At 48.7% G+C, this 19,109-nt stretch overlaps 1 protein-coding gene across 1 annotated transcript in view; it reads right to left on the bottom strand.

Annotated features, from left to right (window-relative positions):
- klf12b (Kruppel like factor 12b) overlaps positions 1 to 332 on the bottom strand; it is a 50,952-nt gene extending 50,620 nt beyond the window's left edge. Inside the window, exon 1 of the mRNA XM_076031113.1 lies at positions 53 to 332. The gene's annotated coding sequence lies outside the window, so the exon portion shown is untranslated. The remainder of the gene's footprint in view (positions 1 to 52) is intronic.
- Positions 333 to 19,109: the final 18,777 nt, after the last annotated feature.

The raw sequence follows: 19,109 nt of genomic DNA on the forward strand, positions 1-19,109 counted from the left end.
TCAAGCAGCCGGGCAGCCTGCGGAGGGAAGCGGACGAGGAAATTGCACCGACCTGGTCAGAAGCTGCAGAGCCGCGGAAAGTAGAAGACTGCTTCCCTTCCTTTTTTTTCTTTTTTTTTTCTTTTTTTTCTTTTTTTACAGTCCCCTCTCGCTGACTCCTCTCCTCTTCCTCTCACTCGTTTGTGTGTGCGTCCGTGCGTGCGTGCGCGGTGCGCGTGTTCATGCGCCTGTGCGAGTGCGCAGCTCCCTCCCCTTCTGCCTCTCAGCTGCTCCGCTCAGCTCGGGCAGTTCTCAGGAAATGAATGAGGCGGTGTGGGGTTGGAGGTGGGGGGGCGGGGGGGAGCGCGCACAGAGAACTGTTGTACTTGCAAATGACTTACCCCGAGTCACATGATCCGCTAAATGTAGGGTGGGCCGGTGGGTGGAGGCTTCGTAAGCAAAAGGGGAAGACAATATACTCTAAGCTTTAACAGCATGCATCGAATTACAAGGGGGGCCCCTCCGGGGAGATTTCCGACGCGTCCGCTCTCAGCCAGCCCCGGAGTGCGTCTCTTCCACCCCGCCTCCCGGAGCGCACGGTCCCGGGCTGGGGGTGGGGGGCGGAGGGGGGAAGCACCGGAGCGCCTCCCCGTTTAAAGGGGACGGAGAGAGGGGAAGGTGTGTGTGTGTGTGTGTGTGTGTGTGTGTGTGTGTGTGTGTGTGTGTGTGTGTGTGTGTGCGCGCGCGCGTGGCCGGAGCGTTATTCAGCAGCAGCTCACTTTCATTTATGTTAAATAGGCTGCAAGTTTTGGCGGAGTGGTGCGAGTGTGAGTGGGCGGAATTTGAAAATTAGCCAGGATTTCTATGCAACTGCAAGTCAACAATGCGAGTCAAGGATGACAACTGATTTTTTTTTTCCTCCTTGTTGTAAAAATCTTCTTATCACTGAATGCAAAAACCTTTCGCGATTTTCTTTGAATGCTGCATATTTCTTTATAGGTCAGTCTTCTCTTGTAATGATACCAGTATTTTTCATTGATTTCATTGCGATACGATGAAACTTGAATTTGAGATCTTTCAACAATGTTGAAATTTTCCACTTAATCACCAGTGACTGGTGGCATTTCACTTAATTTTTAGTGATTCATTAATACAAAATCACTTTTGAACAGCGGCCAACAAAATTGTTCATTAAAGCATAAATGCTGATGGGTCAAATCATCATCAAATCATTAAGCAACATTTAATCAAAAGGAATAATGTGTATACATACTGTTTACATTCATGTATATTTATGAACCCATTTATATTTGTTTGCCATCATGTTTTTTTCCATCTAAATGTCCCTATATGTGTGCGTACATTGACACACCATGACCTCGATCCAGCACCGCCCAACTAATTGACTGGTTCATATAAGACTTGCAACCTGCGATGTCTAAGTGTGCGACTGACAAGACTTAAACTTCAGCTTTTTTTTCTTCTTTTTTTTACTCTTCCGCCTGGCGCATTACAGTCGGCCTTGGAACAACATTTGGCCGCCATCTCCCCGTAATGACATGTTTTTCAATGATTTTCAGCAATATCTGAGCGCACATCCATTTTCATGCTGCTGTTCTCCGACTCGATGAAAAGGGGGTCTCTTTGGGTATGAGAGGCTGCTGCTGCTGCTGCTGCTGCTGCTGCCGCCGCCGCCGCTGCCGAGCACCCACGGCCCGTCCCCTGAGTGCTCTAATTAAGGTAAAGGAAGGAGGACTCATCTGCATGGCTGATGGAGCTCATAGCGCTCTTTATCATGGAGCTGCTGGAGACGGATGATTGAGAGGCAGAAATATTGTGGAGAGAGGGCGGGCGAGCGAGAGAGGGAGAGAGAGAGAGAGAGACGGAGGCGCAGTGAGAATGATCCAACTGCTGCCCCCTTAATATTCATCCTGTTTCACTTCAGATAGTGTACGTCTTCTGTTTGCAGTGAAAAGGGGGATAAAACGCTCGGGTGGAGATGAGAGGACGGGACAAAGGGGACGGAGGGCCAGATTAAAAGGGTTGGGCAGACAGGATGGAGGGATGCTCGGCTGAATGTATGCCGCTGAATTAGGGACTACGTGTCGTGGCTGCCCGCATAGGAGGGGCTCCGGGTGTCCAATGAGGAACGGGGTTGGGTGAATGCATGAATGGACGGACAGAATAATAAAGCGACCGGATGATGTGGCTGCGCCTTTCTCTCCGGGGGGGTGGGTGGGAAGGTGCGTTCATTTAAAAAAATATAATAATAATAAATACATACTAATAAAGTACGTATGATCATTTGCTTTACCCCGATTGAATGGAGGAGGGTTGAAATGTGTTGCTCAACTCCTGTTAGTACAGTACAGTCTCAAACAAAAGCCCTTTTTTTTGCGTGGTTTCCATGACACCTACTACAATATTCCGCTACTTACCAATCAAGCTGTAGCAGCCGCTCGTAAGGTTAAAAAAAGAAAAGACCAAACACAGAGCTAGATGAGAAAATCTGAACTCGGTGAGTTGAAAGCGCTTTAGCTAAAACAATGGACAAAAAGGGGAATTTCGATCCAGAAAAGACACGCAATGTCGCACCAAGGTGCTTGCAAAACACAATACGATATGTAATGCAACACAATATGCTACTACACAATCAAATCTGACTTGTCTTGAAGTCCAGTATTGTATTCAATCCTGCAGCTCTCTGGGAATCATTACGGTGCCCCGGCTGACACTTAAAATTAGACGTCTAAAATGCACTCGTGCACAGTAATGGTCATTCACAGATTGATAAAACGTCACTTAAACTCAAGAAACAAATCTGATCAGCAGGATGAGGGTCGGGGCCACTGTGCGCGATGGAACGCTAACTTGACATCGGGCCCCTGGTGACCGTCTTCATCACGACATCCTAAGGAGCTCTTCAAATGGACTCTTCACCGTCTAAGCGGCGCCCCCCGGAGGGCCGGAGTGTTCAGAGGAAAAGGCATAGGAGGCCGGAGCGCAAACAGATGATTCCAGGGAGGCGGCACCATGGATGTATTAGAAGAAATGGATACAGGACAGGCAATATGGCGGCATGCCTATTTTTCCCCAGTGGCCACTCGAGGTACTGCATCATAAAAATCGCATGGGCCCAAAAAGTATTTTTCCCATGGATTGCAATACAATAATAAATGCCTCTAAAACAGCTGATAGGTTGACTGTGACCTGAAACACGGTTTATAGCAAATCTTTCTATTGCAGATTTTTCAGTCATGGTCTTTTAGTCTTTCAAAGTAGTTATAAAGGCCGGAAAATCACCAGAAAAGAGTTTTAGTATCGCAGGAGTTAGAGCGGTATGGTGTGAACGGCGCGGGGGGGGATGAAAAAAGAAGGAAGAATGAGGGGAAGTGTCTGGGACACGGAGGAGGTTTTGAGAGGGGCGAGCAAAGGCAGCCGGTGGGGCTGCAGTCAGAGACCCTGCACGGCTTCGGCACGGTCGGTTTAACACCCCACAGACAAGCCGAGCATGTGACAACACTTGATCGGTTACTTATGTGTCACCCTTGGGTGGGAGCGGATCAAAGACGGCGTAGGTGTCTTGGGGGGGGTGGGATCATTTGAGGAGCGTAATAATGAGCTGTAAGACATCAAGAAGAGAATTATCATAACACGTTTCTGCCTTGCATCATCTGACCCAATCTCATCAAATTATTGTAACACCATTCATCATTTAGTCACACACACACACACACACACACACACACACACACTGCGAGATTTCAACAGTGAGGGGGCGGGCATTCTCGTTCTGTGTGAGAGAATGTGTGTGTGTGTGTTGTGAAACGCAGGATCTGAATGTTGCGATGGCTCCCACCCCGACGTCTCCATCAGGACTTTGGACTCTGGACCGAACGGACCGACACACCAAACAACCTGTTATTGCGCAGTCAGGGAGGAACGACGAGGGACAAAGGATTCCAGCGTTGTTTGTGTAGTAAAACAAATACGAGATGCCACTGAAGAACGGAATGAAAATACAAGGCAGAGGCATTTTGGCAGTTTAGGACGTGGGCACGTCTTTCACTCAGTATGAACGGTACACAGTACAATGAAATCCAGAAAATTGGTGAGTGTAAAACGGGTCGAAAGGTTTCGTCTTTGCGAAAGTCGCACGTTCCTTTCTAATCAATGTGGTTTGTCCTTGAATCCAGTGAGAGCAGTGAACGATGGAATGGATTATGTGAAAAACTGACCAGAGAAATACAGAAACTGACCAAAATACACATTGAGCCCTCTGTTTATAGCCTCCTCCAAAATAAAGGCTTGGATTCAGTTATCTGCTGAAACTTGGCTGGATTTGTTTTTTTAACCCTTAGAGTTACGTTTAAAAAGGGATCCAAAATGTGGTTATGAGGTCTGAGAGATTTAGTTGTCAGTAGTTGTCACAGTTCCCTTCGTGACATCACAAAGGGGTGACCATCAGAACTATTGCACATTTTCTGAAAAGTGGATCGGCCAAAAGAAGGGAAAAAAAAACATTTGGACCGTTCCAATTTTTTGAAAGGTTTCATTTCCTCGACGTTAAAACATCTCAACATGCAGCACGTATTCTAGATGGCTTCCCGTCTTACTCCGGTGCACATCACGATATCTCTGTTTTTCTGCAACCCCGCTCTCTCATTGATGCACAACTCAACACCAGTCCATTTCACCGAGAGACGGCACGCTCTTATTTTTGGTTGTTGCCCAGACAACACCGCAGCTTCCCACCACCGCCGCCGCCGTCCCTCCACCTCGCTGATGCTCTCCATTTATACCGGCTATTGATTCAGAGAGACCACTGCCTCCACTGTCGCCTCGGAGGTAGGCCACCTTTGACCCCTATTATGGAGGCACTTCATGACCTCACTGGCCGAGCTAAGTAAAAAGGGGCCACTGCCTTGTGAGGAAAACCGTCGATATTGTGCATAACGACAGGAGCGAACGGCTGAAGCGTAACGTAAAAGATCATTTGAGGCTGGCGTTGCAAGCTAGTAATATTACTAGCACCAATACTTGGTGGTTCGGCATAGAAGCACAAGCCAAATGTTTCCGGCTATTTCTTCCATTCTTTCTCATACGCCTCTCATTTTATGCTCTGCAATTAAAGCTATTTATGGCTAGTTTTGGGATTTTTCTCAGCAGATTGCCGAAGTTCCTCTGCAAACGACACCGGCTGCAGCACACAAAAGCACTTGGGATCACTTTTCACGCATCGGTTTACCAATTTGCTCGCCAGCGTCGCAGAGTCCAAGTTGAGAATTTGCAAGCTCTGGCACAGGTGCTGCATCGCCAGTGATCTCTTGGAGTGGTTCTTTGCGTTGGCGATGGCCAACGACATTTTCGAGAGGGCACGAGTAGTGGAAGAACAACGACGACAAAGGCAACAAACGAGAGGAAATGGGAGGGGATAAAAACATACAATGAAATTAAGACGAATAAGATCGACCATGAGACACCCAGAAGACCGATAACGCAGAGAAAGGGAGCGTTAGGACATCTGCTTGCTCGGGGGGGGTGTGGTGGTGGTGCGGCGGGGGCTCCGTGTGTGTGTGCGTGCGTGCGAGTTGTGTTTGTCCAGGCGTCGCCACACCTGCACAGACTGAGTGGGCCGGCTCAGTGGGCTGGCGCGGAGCTCCGTGGGTCCCCCTCCAGGCCGGCTCTCTGTCAGGCCCAGCCAAGGTCAGCCTCCTGCAAGGGTGAGGGGTGGGAGTGGGGGCGGGGAGGGCGACACTTCAGCATGACCACCAGGCACGCCGAGGCCGGGCTCGCGAAACCAGCAAGCGAGTGCACAAGAGCACGTGCTCGCAGCAAGAGTGAACTTTAGCATCGATTCGGAGGCGCAAAAAAAAAAAAAAAAAAGTCCCGATGGGGACGTGCTGGAGGAGCGGGCGGGGGTGGGGTTGGTTGCGTGGTGGGTCGAAGGGGAGGGATAGGCAGGAGTTGGGGGGCACGAGAATAAAATAAAACAAAAGGAGGCGGAAATAGTTTGGATTAGCCGACAAAGTAACTATAGCTGCCGGGCTTAAGGGGATGAAAGGCTAGTTAGGAAAGTAACAAGGGGAGCAGTGTGCTTTAAAACCGCCGGCTCCGTATTATGTCCATTCCTCAGCGATCCATTACGCGGATCACCTTACCGGGCGGCGGCTAGACATAGGGCGGAGCCTCCAGGAGACACAAGCTGACACCTGAAATACCTGACACGCGTGCATCGGGGAAACGGAGTGAAAAGGTTGTTAGTTTTTGTTTTGTTTTTTAAAGGAAGAGGGAACTTTGAAGTCTTGGCAAGAGCGAGTGAAAATACAACACCTGGCCGCCTGCTGGGCAGGAGGGAGAGCGACTGAGACAAAGCTGCAGAGGTGTGAAGAAAAAAAAAAGCAGCGGCCCTCCGGTTGCCTCTGCCCATGGAAGACCGATTTTCAGGTCTTTGTTTTACATCCTGGTTTAAATTCTAGTTGCAGCTGTGCCTTTATTTTAGCTCTTCATATTTGTTTTTCCTCTTTGCTGTTGCTGACTCTGTAGTTGTATTTTACCTTTTAGATCCGATTAGTCCAATTTAGTCCGCTGACGTGTAAATGCGAAAAGTGTTTCCATGACACTTTTGCAATATACCTCTATATCGATACGTCAGAAAAAAAACAACCTTTTAGCGATATTTGAGAGGTTTTTCGAAATGAAGGTGCTTCGATTACCAGTTATTTAATTGCGATATGTAGGTTTTGCGCAATTCTAGGGGTAATGGAAATGCAGTTAGTGTTTGGTGCGCTATGTGACCTCATACAGGGCAACAGCTCCGACTGGCTCATGGAGCACTGAAAAAAAAAAAAAAATTCTGGGGCCACGTGTCCCTTTAAAAAGAAAAAAAATCAGAAAAGGGAATGGCTGTGAATAAAGTAAATAAAGTGGACCTGGAAGTGGAGCTCGCTGCGGCTGAGGCCGACGGCTCCTGCACACTTGAGTCACCAGAGTTCCGGGGCCTCGCCGCATTGAGGCAATTATGAACTGCCACTCCACCACATCTCCCACTGCTGTCGAGCCTGTCATAATCACCAGTGTGTGTGTGTGTGTGTGTGTGTGTGTGTACGTGTGTGTTTGTCGCAAGGATTGATCCAGCCCTTGTGCTTTTCCCAGCCCAGCAGCCCTCTGGTTCCAGTCCAGCCCCGGCGCCCCCACTCTCCCCCCCAAACCCAACCTCCACCCATACACACCCCCGCCAGCCCCCTCCTAAAGCCCACCGGCCTCTTCCTCATCTTCCTCATCTTCCTCCCACACTCCGGCCCCTCCCTCCTCCCCCATCGCCGTCTGCCTCACCCTCACCTCCCTCCCTGCCTCCCCGCTCCCCTCCACTCCCACCCAGGCGCTTGGTGTAGAGAGGGAACAGCCAGCGCTCTCCAAACACAAGGACAGAAGCTGCCAGCAGGTAGCCATGGCAACAGCTTCTCTCTCACCCTCTCGCCACTTCCCCGACTCGGTAAAAAGGGAGTGTGGAAAATCGCAGAGGCCCCTTCTCTTCTTCTCGACGCTCTCACACAGCCCAAATTAGATGGGTCACAGTGTTTTTCTGGCACCCGCTTAAATAATCGCGGCGATGGATGGATGTGCGTCGACGCGGGAGAAGGGAGGGGAGAACGCGAGGTGAGGCGGGGGCACGGCCGGGGAACTAGCAGAGTGGGGGTGTTCATCAAAAAGACGCAGACTGCCGCACAACAAATGATTCCTCTTTTTTTTTTTTCCCTTCCCCTCCCCGTAAGACATAAGAGCGTGGTGGGTGGAGGCGAGGATTGCTCGGGATATTTGCGAGCCGTGATGCAGAACTTATCTCGCTAACGCAAGCGCGGGAGTGGGGGAGGGCTCAAGTCGTCATAATTTCCAACGCCGCGTCTGACTGAGAGGACCTGAATGTCTGGGAGACAAATCAATTCCCTGTTCGGAGCTCGCCCTGTAATGTGATTTCGAAGCTTCGTTGTTTTTTTCTTCCCGCATCCGTCCCCCGTAACCTGTAGCTTCGGCAGCGAGGGCGTGAAAAAGAAAGAAAAAGAAATCCACAAAAGCTGGCGCACCTCTTTGAGCTTGTTATGGCGGCTGTGTGCATACTTTTCACGGGGGCAAATGTTGCCGCGCACTCGAGCGGCAGCTTCCGAAAGTTTATGTGTCTATGCAGAGGTGCTGATATTAGGGAGCACGGCGTCGTATGATGGAAAACCCAGGGATGTTTTCTTTTCATGAAGCCGCCGCCACCGCCGCTGGGGCCCGCGCCGGCTTAATAGCACGCCGGCTTTTGAAAATAATTCAACCCTGCCCATTTTCAAACCTTCCCTCATCAGGCCGGGGTTTTGTTAGGAAGCCAAAGAAAATCAGCCCCCCTTCCCCGAACCCCCACCCTCTCGGCGATCAGAAAGAAAAACTTCAGGATACAGCCACGGGATTACATCACAGTCAAACAATGTCTATTTTTAAACCCGCGGCCTGAAGTTTTTCTTACTTCCAGGAATTTCCAAAACAGGAGAAATCTATAAGGTCGGACACGGCGCAGCAGAAAATTTAATTAAAGCCACAGTCATGCGGGCGGGGTCGGAACGGGGATTAGACATCGTCTGTGGCCGCGTTTGGAGTCGAGGTCTGGTGAGGTTATGGGCTCCAGGAGTCTGGTCTGAAAGGATATCCATGTGAGAAAAGTGCAAATCATTGATAAATACCTTCTTTTTGTTTTTTGGTATTGATAACAGATGGGAGTTTGACAGTCCAGTCCAGCCGTGTGCAACAGGAAAGACGGGCAGATGCGTTACATAATGTAATCCTACCGGTGTTTTTGAGGAATGTGTCTCTGGCCTGTTTCACCAGTGAGAAACGTCCTTCACTTCTGCTGCTTGATCCACTTTTCAGAAAACAGCTGGAAACCAGCCCTCTGTGATGTCATAAAGAGTGCTAACACCTCACTGGTTCCTCTGCCCAGTTAGTGCCAATGCAGCTCCAGCGAAGCAAACAGAAAAGATATGCATCAAATTGAGCAAAAAGGTAAATTGAAGGTTTTTTTTTTCAGTAAGCACGAAACAGAGGGCTAAAAATGCTGTTTTCTAGAGATCCGGCTGGTCTTTTTTAGATTATAAATCACGCAGTAAATAGAGTCTGAGAAGAAAAATAAAGTCTGGGGGGAAAAAAGAGTGACCTTTAACGTTTCGTAAGTGCAATTTGGGATGAAAAAGAAATGGTGAAATAAACAGATTACGTCATAGAAAAGATGTTTTCATCGAGCGTGCGGACCGCTGCGGCTCCCGCGGCACACAGCTGAATGCTCAGCACATCCACGGTTGACGCTGCAAACAAAACACGCCGCTGTCTTTGGAGGCGCGTTTCAAAGAGCGCGAAGACGAGGTCGCTGACACGATGTTCAGGTGCTGTCCCCGATCTCTGCCTCATTCAAAGGGATGTGCGTGTGTGTGAGTGTGTGAGTGTGCGTCGGGGTCGTCTGGGTGTGTGCATGCGCTCAAGCTTGTTTGACTTCCCCACATTGATACCAGATGGCCCTTCCCATCATGGCCAATGGAGGAATTTTGCTGGCAGGACCCCTTCTTGTTCATGGTCAGTGTGTGTGTGTGTGTGTGTGTGTGTGTCCCTCCCTGTGCCCCTCCTCTCCCACCACACACACTGACCTATTTGTATTCTGGGCAGAGCAGATGAGGCTCCAGGCCCGCTGCCCTGCTCCCCTCTAGCCTGTCCCGTGGGAGGGCATCTGTGGGTCTGCGCTGGGCAGATAGGGCAGACCCATCATGGCAGCACTTTAAAGACCACCTCAGTGGTCCCCACAGAGGGGCAATGTGTTTGGATTTGGGTGTGTGGGCCTCTGTGCCTCTCGTTCGAGCACCCCCCCCCCCCCCCCCGCCCGCCACCCGCTCCCAAACCGCCACCACCACCCTGCCCCCCTCCTTCCAAAGCTTTGTCTCAAGTGCTGTTGTTTCTTGTTCCGACCAGTTTATTGTGCAAACAAAAGGAGATTGCCTGATCCCTGCACGACTTGTCCCGTGCGATCATTATTTATCGTTAGCGCTTCGCAACGATCTTTTAAAGCAACACCTGGGCACTGCAGCTCCCATCATTTTGACTTTGCAGGGCATTTAAAGCAGACAGATTCAAATTACGAAAACTTGCCCATCCGATTTCGACTTCTAATGGAAAACATTTCCACTTGGTCATAAAGCAAAACTTTAGCATCCTGTTGCGACGAAACCAGGAAGAAACTGCTGAACGCTAACCCCAGAAGAAGAGAAACAGGAAGTGACTGCGAGCCTTGCTACTGCTAAAGAAACAAGCACCAAAGTGGATGGTTTCAAAGCACACTGAACACTGAAGACACTTTTGGTGGACAAAATATATTCTCTCTGAATCAGACTTGTTGGCAGAACTTCAGTTAGACGCCAACATTACACAACTCACAGCAGGCTAATGTTGCTACCAAGCTAAAAATGACAGTGAATAATAAAAAAAAAAAAAACAGTAAAACAAAATCAAAAATTAAATAAAGGCAGGTTTGGCAATCAGCTTCCAATATTTTGCCTCTCACGTCTGGGATTTTTCCCCAGACGGATGTGTGAGATCAGTCCTCCAGCTTTAGGAAACATTCCGTCCGGCCGAGCCAGGTCATGCCATTTTTTGCAAGAAGGCAAAAGTTTGAAAAAGCTAAGCTAAAAAGCAGGGGAGGTCACTGAGAAGGCAAATTAGCCCGTACATGTCGCCTCAGTGTGTCATTTTTCAATAGAAGCTTCGATGTGTTTCCTTGGAATGAGCTCAGCATCGGGGACAGACACTTTCGTTAACCCTCTCCCCGCTCTGCATCCACTGGGTGCTGATTCCTCCCAACACACAGCCAGGCAACCGACATGCGCGTGGGGGAGAGGTCTCCTCCACACACGCACAAACGAACACGCACACGCACGCACATGCACGGAGGGTCCACCGAGCCATAAAGGAATTCAGGGCTGTATAATCACAGCATCATCAGCTCCGTCCTCGGAGAGAGCGGGCCAATAATGCCCCTCTAATTGAATAACTTATCCACAGCTATTTCCCAAGGGGCCGAGCTGCAAAGGCAGAGTCACCGAGAAGACGGGGGCAGATGGCGCTGAGCGGAGCCGATCAGCGTCTTCCAAGTGGCAACCTAAATGAAAAGGTGGAGTCGGGGCAACACATACTATCAGTGCGAGGTAGTGAGCTGGTTTTCCAACCCCGCCCCCACCCCTCCAAGTCTTTGGAATTGGAAGTTTGTCCTGGAAGTTTGTCCTCAAACGGGGGACTTCGACTCTGTCAGTCTGACGAACCCTCGAGTCCTCCTGCCGCCGGGGGCCACATAGCCGCCTCTTTGTTTGCCCGTCTCTCTCTCTCGCTCTCTCTCTCTCTCTCTCTCTCTCCCTCTCCCTCTCAGCATTGTTGAGCCTCCCTGTGTACGTTGGGAAGAGCAGGGCTCCTGTTATGTGAGCGATGAAAAGCTCACTATATCCCCGAGCCTGAGGGTGAGGATAAATCCCCTTAAGACCTCCCAAATTCTGGCTCCTCGTTCAGCCACCCTTGGGCTCACTACGGGGGGTAACTATACATTCTGTTTCCTTTTCTCCCGACAGACAGCGCCACCGCCCTGGGAGGGAACACACACACCCTCGCGCACGCACACACATGCGCTCTAGCACGACGCATTCTGTGTAATCCCGGCGGCGCGACGATCGCTACACGCCCCTCTGATGATACCCCAAGAATCCTCGGGGGGAGGAACGCGGTTGAGGGCCAACATGAACGGCAGAGGTGAAGCCGCGCTAAAGCAAAGAAGCTAAAGTGGAGGTCTGAGGTCGTCTCGATTTTTGGTTTTCCCCTCCTTTTTGTATTGGGCGGCCCGGCAAGGCGAACTCTGTTGCGCCTCATCAGCAGGCACGATGTCCGCGCAGGTCGATACCTTCTTGCCCACGAGCTCAGTCGCAGTCAATGGAATTTTTATTAGGAAACAATAATGGGAGGGTAGACCGGGGGTGCTGCGAGGTGGAGAAGGCAAGGTGTAGGCAGAGGTAGTACATTGATTTACCCTTCATAGTCCGTTGCACTACATTTACCCGGCAGAGTGCTCAAATTAGTGCCCTCCAGCTCTCTCCCAATTAGTTTCCACAGAGACGAGGTGTAAAGGCAGTCACCGGCCTCATTACCTCTCCTCTCTCCTCCTCCAACCTCCTGGTAAACCGACCTCCAACTCTCTGTGCTTTCCAGTTTCCGCGCCTTTTCGAGCCACTTCAAGCCCCTCACTTTTTCCCTTCATTGGTGTTTGGCTCTCTTTTTGCTGCGTTCATTCCCTCCCTCCTTGCTAACATTAGCATATTTCATATTAGCCGTTTTTAAGTGCGGGGCGGATTGGGAGAGGTGCATTTATCTCGAGCCGAAAATAAAACAGGGGCTGTCTGACTGGCTGGCTGGCAGGCAGGGAGAGGCTCCGACACCTGATGAAGACTACAGGATTCTCTTTTTGAAGGGAACTATGAGAAACTATTAGAATTTAATCAAATTAATTTGGCTCACACTGTAATTTGCTATAAAATTAAGTATATTTTCCAAACCGGACAAATGACAAGCTTTGTCAGCTCAATTTTTTTTTGTGATTCATTATTAATACACACTATTATTATTAAAAACAGAGCAAATTTCTCATGTGTGCCACAGGCTATGAAACTGCCTAATAGCTAGCCTAAAGCTTGCTCAGCTGGTATGTAGAAGTATACAAATATTTGAAGTGACTGCTATGCTCTGTGTATGTTGGATGTTTGGTCATTGTCTGATGTATTATGTTATTTATCTATTTTGAAATTCCACGTGTGAACTGCTGCAACCACATTTCCCCACAGCTGCAAATAAACTGTTACAGAAACGGCTTCATTATTTTTGCTGTGTTTTCCAATAAATTGGGCCTATAGTCCCCGAGTCACTGAACACCCTTGAAATTTGGAAAAGTCCCTCTTCTTCCGCTGCTTGGTTCACTTTCCAGAAAGTGGATGCTAAGGCACTTAGATCGAGAAATCAGCCCTTTGTGATGTCACAAAGACATTAATATATCTCCCAGGCTAGTTAACTTCCACTTTGTGACTAAACTTCTTTTTCCAGTTCCACTTTTCGCAGTCAGCCCATTGTAATGTCACAAAGGGTCATCACCCCAAGATAATCTGAATGATAATAATCAAAGAGAAATACAAGTAACACATATGCGCTTGATAGATAAATGCCCAGGGTTCAAGGGTCCCACATGCTGTAAGTTACTGTCATACTGATCCAGCACATTATGTTTATGCTGCAAGCAAAAAAGAAAAGTCAGCACAAGGCAAGCGAGTCATGCAAACTTATCTTGCATTGACTTCCTAATGTATACAAACCAATATATTTTGCACACATCTGTTTTCTTTCCCTCCAATTACCCTGGGCATGTGTTGACTTTTGGGTTTCAACTGATTTTTAAGCCCACGGTAAACAACACGATACCTTAAGACGACTGGAACACAATCCTTCCCTTAGTTCCCATTATCTAAAAAGAAAAATTACAACCTCCAAAAAAAAGCCAATTTACTTGCTATAAATAGATTCAAATTTTCCTCCAGAAAAAAATGGCACAAGCAGCAGCCTTACAAAGAATCTTTTTTCTTTTTTTTTCTCTGCCGGCAGAAAAAGCAAACACCTTTTCCCTCCCTGGATCCCGCCAGCAACATCTCCCTCGCTCCCTCCCTCCTTCCATCCCCTCCACCCACCCCTCCTCCCTCCCCCGATGTAGAAAACCCGGAGAGAATCTGGGTGAGGTGTCAGGCCAATGTACTGCCTGCAAACAAAAGCTGCCCTGTCCACCCTGGACCCAGATGTTCCCTATTGATCCCCCTGTGGGTTTGGCTGAATGTAACCGTTTCAGAACCTCTTGCTCTCCCTCGTGCGCGCTCTCCCTCGGCGGCGCACGTCAACGTTGGAAGTCCCTCCACCGGCCGCTCCTTCTGAGACGTAGTTTGGGGGCGAGTGTCCCCGCCATCCTCATCCTCTTTGCTCTTTTTATCTGTCCCGCACGTCGTCGGCGATCCCACCCTTGACAGGCAGAACCCCCACCACCACCACCACCTCCTCTCGGCTGTTTCTGGTTAATAATGTAGGGAGCTGTACCGGCTGTCTGATGTTGCACCGGGTTGCCGTGGCACCACAGGGAGGTTGTCTACCTTTTCTGGTTGAGACGCCGCAACTGGTTGCCAAGGAGTTGCTTTTCAGGGAAAGAAGGGAAGTGCAGGGAAGGGAAGGGAAGAGAGGGGTAGGTGTGGGGCGGGGGGTGTAAAGTAGAGAGGTCTGGCAGGAGGCAGAGCAAGAGAAAACAGACAAAGAGAGTGAGAGGAAACAGGCCCGGAGTGCGCTGGTGGTGGTGGTGGTGGTGTTGGGGAGGGGAGAGGAGGGCAAACACAGGCCATCTCCACTGCAGTTCAAACTACCGCTCACCGCGGCCCGACGGCGACGGAAAGGGCAGGAAGGAAGTCCGCCTTGGCATCGCGAAGACGCAGAAGGCATTTGTCGAACGTCTCTCAGGGGAAAAGTGGATGGCGGTTGCGACTTGCTGGTTTCGTTGCGCAAACACGATTGAGCGAACCAGGTAAAGCGTGTTGAATTCCCAGAAGGGACACGTCGGATTCGCACGTTCAACTTTCTTTCCGTGTTTTTTTGCCCCCTCGGTTTTCGCGTGAAAACACCACGAGGTGTGGCAGGATGTTTGAGTTCGCAAGACCGCGTTTGTGGGTGAAAACGACGTCGTTCGCCGTCGCTCCGCACTACATATTTATGTCATTACGAGCACAAGAAACGAATGCCCCTCCGGGGGGGAATTTGGTGGAATCAAGCGACTTGTCACTGCCTTCCGTTTAAGGTCTCTCCCTCCACAAGCCAGCAGGTTTTTGCGGCCAGGTACGTACGCATATTCATATTTCCACATTTGCACCACATCTGCCTATGAATGCAGACGCTGACTCGGTGCCTCCGAGCGTTTAGCGCGGCGCTCTCGCGGTGGTTAATCTGATTCCTCTACCGCGGGTAACACAAGTAGGCTTGTGTCAGAGATGTCTTCTTTTTCACCGCTGAGCTGCTCCTACATCAATGAGATTGTCTTTATCTGCCTGCTTGCAGCTTGGGCTCGGATTCTGCCCTCTATATACGGGCGCTGGGTCGTGGGAGGCATGTGGGCGAAGGTGCGTGGCATCCGGCCTAATGCACAGCCTGAAGAGGAATACTAACACTTCACATTCACTGTGACTTCGACGCCGCCACAGTTGAGGCTCACACATTTGGATGGAGATTTTTTTTTTTTTCAGTGAATGAGTCACAGGTTTGAGAGATATTCCATGAGACGTGGTCTTCCAATTTAGCTCGGGTGTAAAATGGAAGGAGGAAAATTAAACAAAACACTGCTTCTGCCGCGGTGTTGTAGTAGTGGAGAGAGCGGCACTCGGGAGTCGATAGGGTCTTGCCGCAAAGTGCTCCTCCTTAAACCCCGGGACTGCCTTGTGTTTGACTCAGGATATTCCCCGCTGCACCGCATTCCACTGTTGTTCCGTTATTCTGGACCGGGTCCCTGCCTCTTCCTGCCAAGACGCTCCTATAAACACAGATCCAACCCCGAAGTCCTCGCTCTGCAGGGGGCATTCCAGACGTGTTAGTGTTCTGAGCGTCCCCCCGCATTCATCACACACTCGGACTGTACCGTTAGACACCATGTGCTCTCGCTCTTGGACCCTGAAAAACAACAGAGTGTCCCCTGTGGCATGCACTTTAGGTTGGCTTGTTGATTTGATCTCCAGCTCTTGCATCAGTAGAGAAACAAGCACAGGAGTCTATGATGTCTTGGGCTGGAAAAAATTCCGATGCACGACCAAAACATTAAGGGAGATTTGTTTAACACAGGCTTGTTCTTGTAAGTCGTACATCTCTGGTACAATCATTTCCTCCCACATCCCTGAACTCCCATACAAACCCAAAACAAACTTGGGTACCAAATTGTTCAGACACTCACCTTTGTCCTGGAGTATCACCTAACATAACAAAAAAACCTGCACGCAAATATGACCACAGCCTGCACGGTCGAGTCCATAATAACACACTTCTGTGCTATGACTTAACATTTTGAGAATGTTCACAAAGAGAGGCATGCAAAACTGCACACTTACAACAGTCCAAAACTTGAGCGAGGCCTAATGGACACTTCAGACACTCAGTGAAAGCCAAATTGTTGAAAAAGTGAAAGTGGAGTATGAGCGTTAGGTGTCAGCTAATTTTAGCAACCGCTGGCTAGCTTACATGCTCTTTCCTAATCAGGCTCTAGATCCGAGATAATGCGATATTCAACACTGTGGTGGGCAAAATCGTTATTGTCAGTGTACACAAAAACACAAACAACTTTGTGTGGCACAAATCTTTCTTGCAACTTTTTCATTTTCATGATTATAATGGGAATTAAACTGTCATATTTCTTCAATGTCTGTCAAAGAGACTGGCTGAGTGGCACTCCAAAATCCAGCCCGTTCAAAACAGTGGTTGCAATTTGATACAACACTATCCCCTTTGACAGTGGGGCACCACAGTGAAGTGTAAAGTCCTTGGGAACACTACAACGCAGGCCTGCGATTTGGAACACATATTTGATCTACTTGTCTGAACGTCTGAATAAAGAAGAGCGAGACAGTAAACAGGTCTGAGGACCTCTCATTGCGATTCCTTAAGGTCAGTGCTATCCAATCCCTGGTGTGGTTACCTCTTCTTCATTCAGGCAGACAAGCATATACACCTCTGGCCTTGGCTGCCATGGCAACACTATTGGGGTTCTTTATGTTAAAAGGAACAGACAGCTGCCTCGGCTGAAAGATTCCTGCTGTCCGTGTGCTGAGAATTTTGACAGGCCTCCACATGAACTCAAGGACTCGGTTTGACCCGGCACATGCCCACGTATGCGACCAAAGTTGGGGGGGGCGGCCGAACCTGGTTAATGCATGTCTGGGAGTCGACTGAAGTGTTGTATTCCATCCACATGACAGATAACGAGGCCAAAGCTGTCTTTCGTCTTGTTTACAGAAACGATTACATCACTGAAAACCTCACTGTCGGAGTTTCTGCTGCGCTTGTTTGGCCAAGTTCAATTGAAGAACTAACCACTGTAACGTTTAGCAGCCGCTGTTTGTTCACGTTGAGCAAGAATGGGTCTCTTGGAACACGTCTGAGTTTTTGTGTTTTAGCAAGGGAAAAGAATTGTCTTCAAATAAACAGCTCGCTAAATTCTTCCATTTATGTCACTTTCTAAAGTTCCTTGGACGTTTTAAAAGCGATTGAACAATTAAATGGAAGGTGGCCCCGGTAACTGTTATATCTCTGTGTATCTCAGGGATCTGTAATTAGTTTGGGGTACCAGGAATGAGCTCACTCCTCTTTGCGCTGTTTACAATTGAAGTCTCATCGGCTGACGGTGTTTATTTGAGATTTCTGGAGTTGTTTTTTTTATACTCCCAAAGTTCCCCCCCTTGCCCCCCATCAAAAAAATAGGCAGCAAACGCACACATGGTGGTCAGCGCGCTCAGACCAAACTCGCAAGGAGTTCCCCCCAGTGGGCGCTTCACATCAATTATTCAGCTGAATCACCTAGCCTCACCGCCGTCTCCCTCCTAAGGCCTCCGTCTTGCTGTAGGAAGACCTGCTTGGCTGGACAGGAAGCCACAGCCAGGGAGGAGGGGGTTGGCGCTTGAATCGCCATGGTGGCGGCGGCGGCAACGGCAGCGGTGGAGGGGGTGCAGTCCTGTCGATATAGCCTGACTGGAGCCAGAAGACCGCTGGAGCAGGAGTATTCATTAAAGTTGCCCCAAGAGCACAGGCATAGGAGAGGATAACAAGACCCTAGGGTCGCTGGCGTGGGCCCTCACTGCTCAAAAACCATAAATGTATTCCCCTTCATCCAGACAAATCCACAGTCTACTGTGTCAGCAGAAACACACACACACACACATTTCCGAGCTTTCCTGGAAAATATTCCTCACTTTTTGTTTCCACATTTATTTTGTTCACAAGAACAAGTGATGTTCAAGTGCACTTCATTGTGTGTCAGCGAGATTGCGCCAAGGTGGACTTTACTTTGTTGCAAGTTGTTGGTCAGAAGGGCCAAAACAAATCTGCTTCTGACCACACCCAATGACGCGTGCTGTCCAACTTTTAACAATAACGAAGCAATGCTCGAATATACACATATATATATATATATATATATATATATATATATATATATATATATATATATATATATATATATATATACATATACATATATATATATATATATATAAACATTTTTTTTTTTACTCTAATGTCTTATTATAGCCAAGTTCACTGGATCCAACGGATGAAGAGCTGGACCTGGGAATGGTGCCATATTTGTTCATGTTGTAAGTGGCGGGATGTGGAGAGGGGCGGAGTGGGGGTCCACTGGTAATGTAAGTCGATACCAGTAACAGTATCTGCATTTCCATTACGCCGAGAATTGTGCAAAACCTAAATATCGCAAGAAAAAACTGCTAATGGAAACACTGAAACTTCGAAAAACCTCTCAAATATGGCTAAAAGCTTTAACGCTCACATAAGGTGGCTTTTCCAGACGTACTGATATAGAGGTATATCGCAAAGGTGTAGTGGAAACATTTTTTTCGCATTTACGAGTCACAGATTGTGGCATCGCATGCAGGTTCACGTGACCAGTTCACTTCAAGTGAAAATGGCGCGTTATGTTTGGACGGAGGAGGAGACGGAATATTTTTCACAAGTAATCAAAGAGAAAAATATAACAACCATTCTTGACAGCAAACAAACGTGAACAAACAAAAGCAAACGTAACTCTCATAAATCTTGCGGGACGAGATTTTGCGAGAATTACAGCTTATGCGCTTCACACCATTCAATGGAAACACCTGCAAATCGCAATTGTACAGCTAGAAACAACACCTAACGTGATGGTTTGTGCATGAGAGCAAAGCAACGGTACAATATAAATCAGGTCAACACAAAAACAGGAAAGACAGAAAAACAGCCGATGCTGAAAC

Source organism: Nelusetta ayraudi, unplaced genomic scaffold (assembly GCF_046127955.1).
Source record: "Nelusetta ayraudi isolate G7.1 ecotype Tasmania unplaced genomic scaffold, CSIRO-AGI_Nayr_v1 ptg000031l, whole genome shotgun sequence".
Taxonomy (NCBI): Eukaryota; Metazoa; Chordata; class Actinopteri; order Tetraodontiformes; family Monacanthidae; genus Nelusetta; species Nelusetta ayraudi.